Genomic DNA, 13433 nt, shown 5'->3' with positions numbered 1-13433 from the left:
GTTTTAAGCCAGGTTTTTCACTCTCCTCTTTCACCTTCATCAAGAGGCTCTTTAGTTCTTCTTTACTTTCTGACATAAGTTTGGTGTTGTCTGCGTACCTAAGGTTATTGATATTTCTCCTAGCAGTCTTGATTCCAGCTTGTGCTTCTTCCAGCCCAGCGTTTCTCATGATGTACTCTGCATAGAAATTAAACAAGCAGGGTGACAATATACAGCCTTGATGTACTTCTTTCCCAATTTGGAACCAGTCTGTTGTTCCATGTCTGGTTCTAACTGTTGCTTCTTGACATGCATACAGATTTCTCAGGAGGCAGATAAGGTGGTCTGGTATTTCCATCTCTTTAAGAATTTTCCACAGTTTGTCGTGATCCACACAGTCAAAGGCTTTGGCATAGTCAATAAAGCAGAAGTAGATGTTTTCTGGAACTCTCTTGCTTTTTCGATGACCCAGCGGATGTTGGCAATTTGATCTCTGATTCCTCTGCCTTTTCTAAATCCAGCTTGAAGAGTTGGAAGTTCATGGTTCCCATACTGTTGAAGCCTGGCTTGGAGAATTTTGAGAATTACCTTGCTAGCATGTGAGATGAGTGCAATTGTGTAGTTGTTTGAACATTCTTTGGCATTGCCCTTCTTTGGGACTGGAATGAAAACTGATCTTTTCCAGTCCTGTCGCCACTGCTGAGTTTTCTAAATTTGCTGGCATATTGAATGCAACACTTTCACAGCATCATCTTTTAGTACTTAGCTCAACTATTTTAGAAAATAGCTCAACTGGAATTCTATCACCTCCACTAGCTTTGTTCGTTGTGATGCTTCCTAAGGCCCACTTGACTTCACATTCCAGGATGTCTGACTTTAGGTGAGTCATCACACCATTGTGATTATCTGGACCGTGAAGACCTTTCTTGTATAGTTCTTCTGTGTATTCCTGCCACCTCTCCTTAGTATCTTCTGCTTCTTTTAGGTCCATACCATTTCTGTCCTTTATTGAGCCCATCTTTGCATGAAATGTCCCTTTGGTATCTCTAATCTTCTTGAAGAGATCTCTTGTCTTTCCCCGTCTATTGTTTTCCTCTATTTCTTTGCATTGATCACTGAGGAAGGCTTTCTTATCTTTCCTTGCTAGTCTTTGGAACTCTGCATTCAGATGGGTATATCTTTCCTTTTCTCTTTTGCCTTTAGCTTCTCTTCTTTTCTCAGCTATTTGTAAGGCCTTCTCAGGTAACCATTTCGCCTTTTTGCATTTCTTTTTCTTGGGGATGGTCTTGATCACTGCCTCCTATCCAATGTCATGAACTTCCATCCATAGCTCTTCAGGCCCTTTGTCTATCAGATCTAAGCCCTTGAATCTATTTCACATTAAAATCTATAAAGACATTAATAAAAATCAATAGAATAGAGATTTAATGAATAAACACTTGTCTATATGGTCAAATGATTTTTGACATGGGTTCCAAAACCATTTAATGGGTAAATAGCAGTCTTTTCAACAACAGTGCTGGGAAAACTGGATAGCCACATGCAAAAGTATGAAATTAGATCCTTATCTCAAAATAATATACAAAAATTAACTCAAAATGGATCAAGGACCTAAATATATTAATAAGCTCTAATGCAAAAAGAACTATTAGAAGAAAACATAAGACAAAAGATTGATGACATTGGACTTGGCAATAAATTCTTGGATAGGATAATATATCCATGTTAACAAAAGAAAAATAGCCAAATTTGACTTTATCAGAACTAAATATTTTCATCATTGAAAGATACCATCAACAGAGCAGAAAGACAACCCACAGAATAGGAGAAAATACTTGCAAATTGTGTATCTAACTGGTAATTGATTTATATCTGGAACATATAAAGAATTCCAAAAATTCAAAACAGAGACCAAGCAATCCAATTTTAAAATGGGCAATGGTCTTGAACAGATAATTCACCAAAGAAAATATACAAATAGCCAATATGTGCATTAAAAAACTCTCAACATCACTTATCACGAGGGGAATGTAAATCAAAACTATAATGAGATACTACCTTATACCCATTAGTATGGCTACTATTAAAAGAACAGAAAGCAACAAACGTTGGTGAGGATATGATGATGTTGGAATACTTGTACAATATTAGCGGGGATGTAAAATGGTATAGCTACTGTGGGGAGTGATATAACTAGCTGTATGGTGATTCCTCAAAAATTTAAGAATAGAATTAGCATATGATTCACGAATTGCACTTCTGGATGTTTATCCCAAAGAATTGAAAGTGGGATCTTGAAGAGAGACTTGTACACTTGTGTTCATAGCATCATTGTTCACAGTAGCTCAAATGTAGAAGCAACCCAAGTGCCCATAGACAGATGAATAGATAAGCAAAATGTGGTTCATGCATAAAATGGAATATTATATAGCCTTAAAAAGAAAGAAATTCCACAATGTGTGATAACATGGATAAATCTTGAGGACATAATGCTAAGTGAAATAAGCCCATCACAGAAGGACAAATACTGTATGGTTCCACTGAAATAAGATACTTAAAGTAGTTAAACTGATAGAGACAGAAAGTAGAATAGTGGTTGCCAGGAGCTGGAGAAAGGGGAGAATGGGGAGCTATTGTTTAATGGGCCTAGAGTTTCAGTTATATCAAGATGAAAAAAGTTATTGGAATGGATGTTGGTGATGACTGCAAAAGACTGTGAATCTAGTCAAATCTTTAAATGGTACACTTTAAAATGGTTAAATGGTGAACTTTATGTTATGTGTATATACCAAAGTAAGCTATTTTAAAAGAAGGAAACGCTGATGACATGGATTTGAAGACATTATGCTAAGTAATTTAAGCCATATATAAAAGGGGAAATATTGTATGGTTTCAGTCACATAAGGTACCTAGAGCACTCAATCCATAGAGACATAAAGTAGAATGTTGGTTTCCAAGGGCTGGAGAGGAGTGAGTATTCAAAGGGTACAGGGTTTCAGTACTGTTTGAAAGGGTATCCAAAAGGATACCAAAATGTATCCATTTGGGAAGATGGAAAGGTTCAGGAGGTGATTACGGCTCACGATGGTGGTTTTGGCTCTTGACAATAAGAATATATTTAATGCCACTGAATTGTATGCCTAAAAATGATCTAAATGGTAAATTTCAAACATGGGAGTAACATAAATGTCCATTGACAGAAGAATGGATAAAGAAGATGTGGTACCTGTATACAAATGGAATATTACCCAGCCATTAAAAAGAATGGAATAATGCCATTTGCCGCAGCATGGATGGACCTAGACAGTGTCATACTGAGTGAAGTACATCAGACAGAGAAGGAGAAGTATCGTATGACACCCCCTTTTATGTGGAGTCTAAGAAGAAATGATACAAATGAACTTACAAAAGAGAAAGAGACTCACAGACTAAGAAAACGAACTTATGGTTGCTGGGGGTCAGGGATAGTTGGGGACTTTGGAAAGGTCATGTTCACACTGCTATATTTAAAATGGATAACCAACAAAGACCTATTGTAAAGGACATGGAATTCTGCTCAAAGTTATGTGCCAGGCTGAATGGGAGAGGAGTTTTGGGGAGAATAAATACAAGTATATGTATGGCTGAGTCCCTTTGTTGTTTCACCTGAAACTACCACAACATTGTTAGTTGGCTCAACCCCAATACAAAATGTTTTTGGTGTTAAAAAACATAAATGGTAAGTTTCATGTTATGTTGTATTTTACAAAATAATACAGTATACTAACGCATATATATGGAATTTAGAAAGATGGTAATGATGACCCTATATGCAAAACAGCAAAAGAGACACAGATGTATAGAACAGTCTTTTGGACTCTGTGGGAGAAGGCGAGGGTGGGATGATCTGAGAGAATTGCACTGAAACATGTAAATAATCACATGTGAAACAGATCGCCAGTCCAGGTTCGATGCATGAGACAGGGCACAGAGGGCTGGTGCACTGGGATGACCCTGAGGGATGGGATGGGGAGGGAGAGTGCAGCATGGGGGACACATGTACACCCATGGTGGATTCATGTCAATGTATGGAAAAAACCACCACAATATTGTAAAGTAATTAGCCTCCAATTAAAATAAATAAATTTAAAAAAAATAAAAAAATAAGTAAAAAAGATATGAGTTTTAAATTTTGATTAATCTTTAAAAATTATTCCTAGAAGTTCTATTTGATTCTATTTCAAATTTTCTATGCAGTTTTATAGTTTCTTATTCTCTGCAGATAACTTTTTCCTGCAGATATTTTTTAAGCTGTAAATATCTTTTAACATCATAAACAGTTATTTTGTAATCTGTGTCTTATGTTTCTAACACTGGACTTTTTGTAGGTCAGTTTCTGCTGTCCATCGTTTTTGCTGGCTCTCACTGTGGTGTGTTTTTCCTTATGGGCTTGGCTATTTTTTATTGTATGCTGCTCATTTTCCTTGTAAAAGTGTTTGTGAGATGAAATGCTTTCTTTCAAGATTTGCATTTGTTTCTGCAAGTTGTCTGGGGTTACTACGAGCCAAAGGCCACTTTAAACCAAATTCACTTTTGAGCTTACTTTGGGATTTCCATAAATGTCTACTTATGACTACAAATTTTTAGAGGATTCCCTCCTTCCATTCTGCTCAGTGCCTCAGCAACTCTCATTTAGTTTGCTAATTCATCTTTTTTTCTGAGAGTAGCTTTTCAGGTTCGTAGAATATTGTGGGAGATTCTCCTATTACACTTTTGACTTTTGCCCCTTGACCATCAAGAGACCAAACACAGTTCAGGTTTGCTTGGATCAAAAAATGCACTTGGAGCAAAAGTAGCTCCAGTATTGCTCTTACTGCTCTAGGGATCAATCCCTCTTTCCTTAGATTTTCCTACTGTTAATTCTTTACTACTAGATTGAAACATAAGGAATTATTATCAGTTGGCCATTTTTTGGCTGTCAAAAGGTGAATCTAGTAAATCTAATATTTAGCCAGATTTTGGATATTTCTTCTGTTTTATCCAACATTTCAAATTGTCTTCAGCAGGAAGATTGGCCTGAATAACCTAGTCTGCCAAATTCCCAGAAATGGAGTCTATCTTTCAGCTATCTCTGATGATGGTTGTGGGAAGACTTCCCTTTCCAAAGCCAGCTCATTCATGTGTAATCTCTGGAAACTTTCTCCTACGGATTATCTCCTTGTCTTGGGTCATCACAATTTCTCTGTTTCAGCTAATTCCTTCTTTTCTGCCTTTTTTGGTTAACAGTTTATGTTGCTTTCTTCACTAGAAAACTTTTTCAGCAAGTGGGAATGACCTTCTCTTTCTCACAATGTACCTTCTAGTCACTGGAGAGAGTAAAGCAGGAAAGAGAAAGATGATGAAAAACCAGAAATAAATGAAAAAGGAGAAACAGCTGAAAGGCAAAGGCTGTTATGAAATGCTGATGTGAATAAAAGTCCAGAACTGTGGCCATGTTGTTGGCTAACAGCAGCCGGTTCCATTTGGAGCAGAATCACAGGAAAAAGATCTCCAAAAAAGAAACAAAATTGAGAGATTACTTGATGTGTGTAAACATTTTGAGAGGAGAATTATCAGAAGTCAAGCTAGTGAATAACTAAACTAAACAAAATAATGACAACATACACGTACTTCTAAAACAAACAAACAGAAAATAAAGCCATTATAAACTCTGGTAAAAATTAAAGCTATAAGTAAATAAAAGATGGTCATAGTCACTGTGCACATGGTTCATCTATAAATAATATTTACAAAGCCATGACTATGAATATGGATATTGGTTTACTGTGAAAAAAAGCTCTATTAGGAAAATGGGGAATGTACACATAGTTGAGGGGTAGTGTGAAGTGAATGTGAAAGTGGCTCAGTCACGTCCGACTCTCTGCGACCCCATGGACTATACAGTCCATGGAATTCTCCAGGCCAGAATACTGGAGTGGGTAGCCTTTCCCTTCTCCAGGGGGGATCTTCCCAACCCAGGGATCGAACCCAGGTCTCACGCATTGCAGGCAGATTCTTTACCAGCTGAGCCACAAGGGAAGGCCATGAATGCTGGAGTGGGTAGCCTATCCCTTCTCCAGGGGATCTTTCTGACCCAGGAATTGAACCAGGATCTCTGGCATTGCAGGCAGATTCTTTACCAACTGAGCTATGAGGGAAGCAGGTGGTATAAGAGACTTAAATCCTTGTTTTCCATTTGGGGAAGTGAATAAATAGTATCTAAATCACTGCAGATGGTGATTGCAGCCATGAAATTAAAAGACGCTTACTCCTTGGAAGGAAAGTTATGACAAACCTAGACAGCATATTAAAAAGCAGAGACATTACTTTGTCAACAAAGGTCCATCTAGTCAAGGCTATGGTTTTTCCAGTGGTCATGTATGGTTGTGAGAGTTGGACTGTGAAGAAAGCTGAGCACCGAAAAATTGATGCTTTTGAACTATGGTGTTGGAGAAGACTCTTGAGAGTCCCTTGGACTGCAAGGAGATCCAACCAGTCCATCCTAAAGGAGATCAGTCCTGGGTGTTCATTGGAAGGACTGATGCTGATGCTGAAACTCCAATACTTTGGCCACCTGAGGCGAAGAGCTGACTCATTTGAAAAGACCCTGATGCTGGGAAAGATTGAGGGCAGGAGGAGAAGGGGACGACAGAGGGTGAGATGGTTGGATGGCATCACCGACTCAATGGACATGGGTTTGGGTGGACTCCGGGAGTTGGTGATGGACAGGAAGGCCTGGCGTGCTGCAGTTCATGGGGTCGCAAAGAGTTGGAGACGACTGAGCGACTGAACTGAACTGAAACCTAAAAAATAAAAATGATAAACAATATTATAAATACAAATCCTTTGTATTTCTGCATTGTCCTTGTAACCTCTCCTTTTTCATTTCTAATTTTGTTGATTTGATTCTTCTCTCTTTTTTTTTTCTTGATGAGTCTGGCTAAAAGTTTGTCAATTTTGTTTATCTTCTCAAAGAACCAGCTTTTACTTTTTTTAATCTTTCCTATTATTTCTTTCATTTGTCTTTCATTTGTTTCTGCTCTGAGCTTGATGATTTCTTTCCTTTTGTTAATTTTGGGGTTTTTTTTTTTTGTTCTTCTTTTCCCAATTGTTTTAGGTGTAAATTTAGGCTGTCTATTTGATGCTTTTCTTGTTCCTTGAGATAGGATTGTATTGCTATAAACTTCCCACTTAGAACTGCTTCTGCCTGCATCCCATAGGTTTTGAGTTGTTGTATTTTCATTGTCATTTGTTTCTAGGAATTTTTTTCCCTTTTGATTTCTTCAGTAACTTGTTCATTATTTAGAAAAGTATTGTTTAATCTCCATGTGTTTGTGTTTTTTACAGGTTTTGTTTTGTTTTGTTTTGTTGGTAATTGATATCTGGTCTCATAGCATTGTGGTCAGAAAAGATGCCTGATACGATTTCAGTTTTCTTAAGTTTACTGAGGTTTGATTTGTGACCCAAGATGTGATCTATCCTGGAGAATGTTCCATGTGTACTTGAGAAGAAGGTGTATTCTTCTGCATTTGGATGCAATGTCCTGAAGATATCAATGAGATTCATGTGATCTAATGTATCATTTAAGACTTGTGTTTCCTTAAAATTAATTTTCTGTTTGATTATCTCTCCATTGGTATACGTGGGGTATTAATGTCTACTACTATTATTGTGTTACTGTCAATTTCTCCCTTTATCTCTGTTAGTGTTTGTCTTATGTATTGAGGTGCTCCTGTGTTGGGCGCACAGATATTTACAATTGTTATGTCTTTCTCTTGATCCTTATGTAGTGTCTTTCCTTATCTCTTGTAATATTCTTTATTTTAAGGTCTATTGTTTTTTCTGATATGAGGATTGCTGCTGCTGATTGCTACTCCAGCTTTATTTTGATTTTGATTTCCATTTGCATGGAATATATTTTTCCATTCTCTCACTTTCAGTCTATTTGTGTCTTTAGGTCTGAATTGGTTTTTTTGTAGACAGCATATATATGAGTCTTTTTTTTTTCCTGACGGCCCCACTCTCTGCTCTTCCTCCCTTTCGCGGGCCCAGGGCGGCACGAGGGCCTCCGTTCCCAGAAAGGGACGCCCCCTCGGGTTCATGAGACAGATTCAGGCCACCCGGGCGTAGTAGCTCCATTTTCCCTGAAAAACGTCGTTTCTCACGTCCTTGGCGACGGTGACTGACCGCCTCCGGCTCGGACAGCCGTCATGGTTGTTTTTAAAGACACCCCCGTTTCATGGACACCGAACCCTGAGGAACCGTAAGGTTTCTCTGTCAGTTCTGGAGAATGACTTTTTCCCCTGACTCTATGAGTCTTGTTTTTGTATCCAATCTGTGTCTTTTGGTTGGAGCAATTAATCCATTTACATTTAAAGTAATTATTGATGCATATGTTCCTGTTGCCATTTTCTTAATTGTTTGGGGTTTCCTTTTGTAGATCTTTTTCTTCTCTTGTATTTCCTGACTATATAAGTCTCTTTAACATTTGTTGTAAATCTAGCTTGGTGGTACTGAATTCTCTAAACTTTTACTTGTCTGTAAAGCTTTTGATTTCTCCATCAATATCGAATGAGAGCCTTGCTGGGTAGAGTAATCTTGGTTGTAGATTTTTCCCTTTGAGTACTTTAAATACATCCTGCCATTCCTTTCTGGCCTGCAGAGTTTCTGCTGAAAAATCAGCTGTTAAATGTATGGGGTTTCCCTTGTATGTTACTTGTTGCTTCTCCCTTGTTGCTTTTAATATTCTTGCTTTGTGTTTAATCTTTGCTAGTTTGATTAATATGTGTCTTGGGGTATTTTTCTTTGGGTTTATCCTCTATGGGACTCTGAGCTTCTTGGGCTTGATTAACCATTTCCTTTTCCATGTTGAGGAAATTTTCAACTATAATCTCTTCAAAAATTTTCTCATACACTTTCTTTTTCTCTTCTTGTGGGACTCCTATAATTTGAATGTTGGTGCATTTAATATTGTCACAGAGGCCTCTGAGACTATCCTCAGTTCTTTTCATTCTTTTTACCTTATACCGCTCTTTAGCAGCTATTTCCACCACTTTATCTTCCAGCTTATGGATCTGTTCTTCTGCTTCAGATATTCTGCTATTGATTCCTTCTAGAGTATTTTTAATTTCAGTAATTGTGTTCTTTGTCTCTGTATGTTTGTTCTTTAATTCTTCTAGGTCTTTGTTAATTGATTCTTGCATTTTCTCCATTCTATTTTCAAGGTTTCAGATCATCTTTACTATCATTATTCTGAATTCTTTTTCAGGTAGTTTGCCTGTTTCCTCTTCATTTATTTGAATTTTGTGTTTCTAGGTTGCTCCTTCATTTGTGCACTATTTCTCTGCCTTTTCATTATTTATTTATTTTTTTTAAAGTTATTGTGTTTGAGGTCTCATTTTCCCAGACTTCAAGGTTGAATTCTTTCTTCCTTTTGGTTTCTGCCCTGGTAAGGTTGGTCCAGTGGTTTGTGTAAGCTTCCTGTAGGGCATGACTTGTGCTTGCATTCTGTTGGGAGGAGGTGAGGTTTGTTATTTTTTTTTAATCTGATGGGCAGGACTGAGTGAGTCTGCTGATGATTGGGTTTGCATTTTTGTCTTGTTTGTTATTTAGATGCGGCGTCTTGCACAGAATACTACTGGCAGTTGGGTGATGCTGGGTATTATATACAAATGGTTGCCTTTGTGGGAGTTCTCACTATTTGATACTCCCTAGAGTTAGGAGTTCTCTGGTAGTGTAGGGTCTTGGAGTTAATGCTCCCACTCCAAAGGCTCAGGGCTTGATCTCTGGCAGGGAATGGAGAATCCACAGGTGCTTTGTTATGGCATTAAATTGAATTAAAACAAATATCCAAAAATGAGAAACAAAAGACACACCCCAGACAAATGGCAATTACAAAATCAGGCAAATGATAGCTGAAATAATGGAATATACACCCATAAGCAAAATCAAAACAGTCCAAAAAGAAATAATAAAGCATAATATATTGACCCAGCGAACAAAGGAAATCAAAATGATATCCACCAGTTAAGAACAAAACTAACTAAAGCACAAACTGGGAAACAAAACTAAAGCAAGGTGCCAACTGGGGAATAAAGCAATGAAAACAAAACAAACTAACAAACATGGTGAGAAAAAGAAAGAATAGAAATGGAAAGTTAAATAGAGGTAGATAAAGATTTATATATATTAAAGATTAACTGCAAGGGGAAAGGAGTCTGCCTAGTTGACTGTGTGGACTTAATCTGCAGCTTGTATAGCTGGTTGGAAGGTTTTGGGTTTTCTTCCTTAGCCACAGTGCCCCTGGGTTTCAACTGTGGTTTTATTTCCACCTCTGCATGTGGGTCATCCACAGGGGTTTGCTTCTGAGGCTGCCCTGGAGGACTTGTGTCTACTCCAGTGAGTGCCAGGTGTGGAGGTGGTGCAGCTGCTTGGGTCTCAGGGGCCCTGGCAGCAAAAGGTACTCAGGGGAGTTGGCAGCTAGGGCAGCAGGAAATATGGTGCTCTAGAAGGGTATGGCAACCAACTCCAGTATTCTTGCCTGGAGAATCCTCCAGAAAGAGAAGCCTGGCAGGCCACAGTCCACAGGGTCTCAAAGAGTTGGATACAGCTGAAGTGATTCTGCATGTACAGATGCTGCTGCTCCTAAGTCGCTTCAGTCGTGTTCCACTCTGTGTGACCCCATAGACGGCAGCCCACCAGGCTCCCCCGTCCCTGGGATTCTCCAGGCAAGAATACTGGAGTGGGTTGCCACTTCCTTCTCCAATGGATGAAAGTGAAAAGTGAAAGTGAAGTCGCTCAATCTTGTCCGACTCTTCGCAACCCCATGGACTGCAGCCTACCAGGCTCCTCCGTCCATGGGATTTTCCAGGCAAGAGTACTGGAGTGGGGTGCCATTGCCTTCTCCGTTGTGACCTCATGGACTGCAGCATATCAGGCTTCCCTGTGGTATTGCTGATCCTGCCCACAGCACCAGTTGTCTTGCTGTTCACACTGTTTGCACTGTTCGTGCTGCCAGGATAGGCCAGGTGCGAGCTAAGAGCCTGGAAGAAGACTTGAGGAGCCGTAGGAACTGGAGACACGTTTACTCTCTCCTGGCTGACGCAGCATCCGTAACACGGTCTCTCGCATAGCTGATGCAGAAGCCATAATAACAGACACCTTACATTCTCTTCTCTCATGGCTGACCCAACGGACATAGCCATGATGCAGCAGTAATACTCACTGCTTTATAGATGGAGCTCACATATCCGTACCACACACAAAACCTGCAACCAAGCAAGTACCTCGTGATGCGCTTGCGCAGTGCTATAAGTGATCTCAGCTGTTACACAGTCCTTATTTACAAAACATGGGGTGAGAGAGCTGAGCACTCCATCTTGGCTAACTTGCTCTCCCCACACTCCACCCCTTCAGGGTCTCATGTCTCACGTTCTATGCAGTTCATCTTGTGTGATATTTCCTCGGAGAGTAACAAAGACCCTTGGATTTGCATCTTGTAACAGCAATAGCTATAACAACAAGCAGTAACACCCCCAATACAGAGCAGAAACCAATGCTAGGTATCACCTGGAACGCTGTTGCAGCCCTTGCCCTCACGGGGCTAGTGGAGCCACCCACTGCATGTGGAGTGACTTCATCTTTCAAGGCCAAGTCCAGTCCACTGTCTGTCCTTGTGAGATTGCAGAAAAGCCTCCACAGGGCAACTGCACCTCTGTGGAGCTTTTTAATTAAGGATGCACAAAAGACCCCACAGGCACCAGGCTGCTCGCGCTTCTCCTTCTGCCGTACAACAGGCCTCACTGCCCAGTGCGGACCCGCAGTCGCATTATGTTCATTATCAGTGCTGCCACTTACTGCCTCGCTGTCAGAGAGGCTGTGTTCTTTACAGTCAGGGAGTCCTTGCTCTGACGCCAGTGTACGTTGCTCTGGTTCTTCCAAGTGTCTCTGCACGTTGTGCACTGGTGCGGCATTGCATAGGGCACCGTCCATATTCGCCTCCAGGGCAGTCAGGAAGATCCACCCCATTTACCAGTGCAGTCTGTGCCGCCTTGTTTGGCAGACAGGAACTCACTGCCTGTATACCTTTTCAAAGCTATCTGGTGACCCGTCCACCACCTCCCAGTCTTCCACCGGAACCCATGCTGAGAGGTTCGCAGTCACACGGTACCAAACGCTACCACATGCTATATATGGCGGCCACTGGCTTCCTCTATCCAGTGGAGCCTCAGGCTCCTCACGCGCTGGGTATCCTGCCGACCACCAATTGTATCGCTGATCCTGCTCACAGTGCCACCGGTCTTGCAGTTCACAAGGTCCACACTGCTCATGAGGCCAGGGTAGGCAAGGCTTGAGCTAAGAGGCCGGAAGGAGACTTGGAGAGCATAGGAATGCAGACACATTTATTCTCTCCTGGCTGATGCAGCAGTCATAATAACAGACATCCTATATTCTCTCCTCTCATGGCTGACCTAGCACACACAGCCCTGACGCAGCAGTAATGCCCACCACTTTATGGGTAGAACTCACATATCCATACTGCACACAAAACTCATGACCAAGTGAGTACCTTCCAATGCGCATGTGCAGTGCTATAAACGATCTCAGTTGTTACATAGTCATCATTTACAAAACGTGGGATGAGAGAGCCTGAACATGCCATCTTGGCCAATTTGCTCTGTCCCCAAACCTGTCCTTCACTATCTCCTGGAGCTTGCTCAAACTCATGTCCACTGAATGAATCAGTGATGCTATCTAACCATCTCATCCTCTGTCACCCCCTTCTCCTTTTGCTTTCAATCTTCTCCAGCATCAAGGTCTATTCCAGTGAGTCAGCTGTTCACATGAGGTGGCCAAGGTATTGGAGCTTCAACATCAGTCCTTCTAATGAATATTCAGGGTTGATTTCCTTTAGGATTGAGTGGTTTGATCTTGCAGTCCAAGAGACTCTCAAGAGTCTTCTCCAGTACCACAGTTAGAAAGCAGCAATTCTTCAGCTCTCAGCTTTATTTATGGCCCATCTCTCACATCCATACACAACTACTGGAAAAACCATGGCTTTGACTATACAGACTTTTTGTCAGAAAAGTGATGTTTTTAATACACTGTCTAAGTTTGTCATAGCTTTTCTTCCAAGGAGCAAGCATCTTTTGATTTCATGGCTGCTGTCACTGTCTGCTGTGACTTTTGAACCCAAGAAAGTAAAAATAAAATCTGCCACTGTTTCCAATTTTTCCCCATGTATTTGCCATGAAGTGATAGGACCAGATACCATAATCTTCATTTTTTTGAATGTTGAGTTTTAAGCCAGTTTTTTCACTTTCCTCTTTCATCTTCACCAAGAGGCTCTTTAGTTCCTCTTCTCTTTCTGCCATAAGTGTCATCTGCCTATCCGAGGTTGTTGATACATTGCCTGGCAATCTTGACTCCAGCTTGTG

The sequence above is a fragment of the Cervus canadensis genome, chromosome 17 (assembly GCF_019320065.1).
Source record: "Cervus canadensis isolate Bull #8, Minnesota chromosome 17, ASM1932006v1, whole genome shotgun sequence".
Classification (NCBI taxonomy): Eukaryota; Metazoa; Chordata; class Mammalia; order Artiodactyla; family Cervidae; genus Cervus; species Cervus canadensis.
This window is presented reverse-complemented; position numbering follows the sequence as displayed.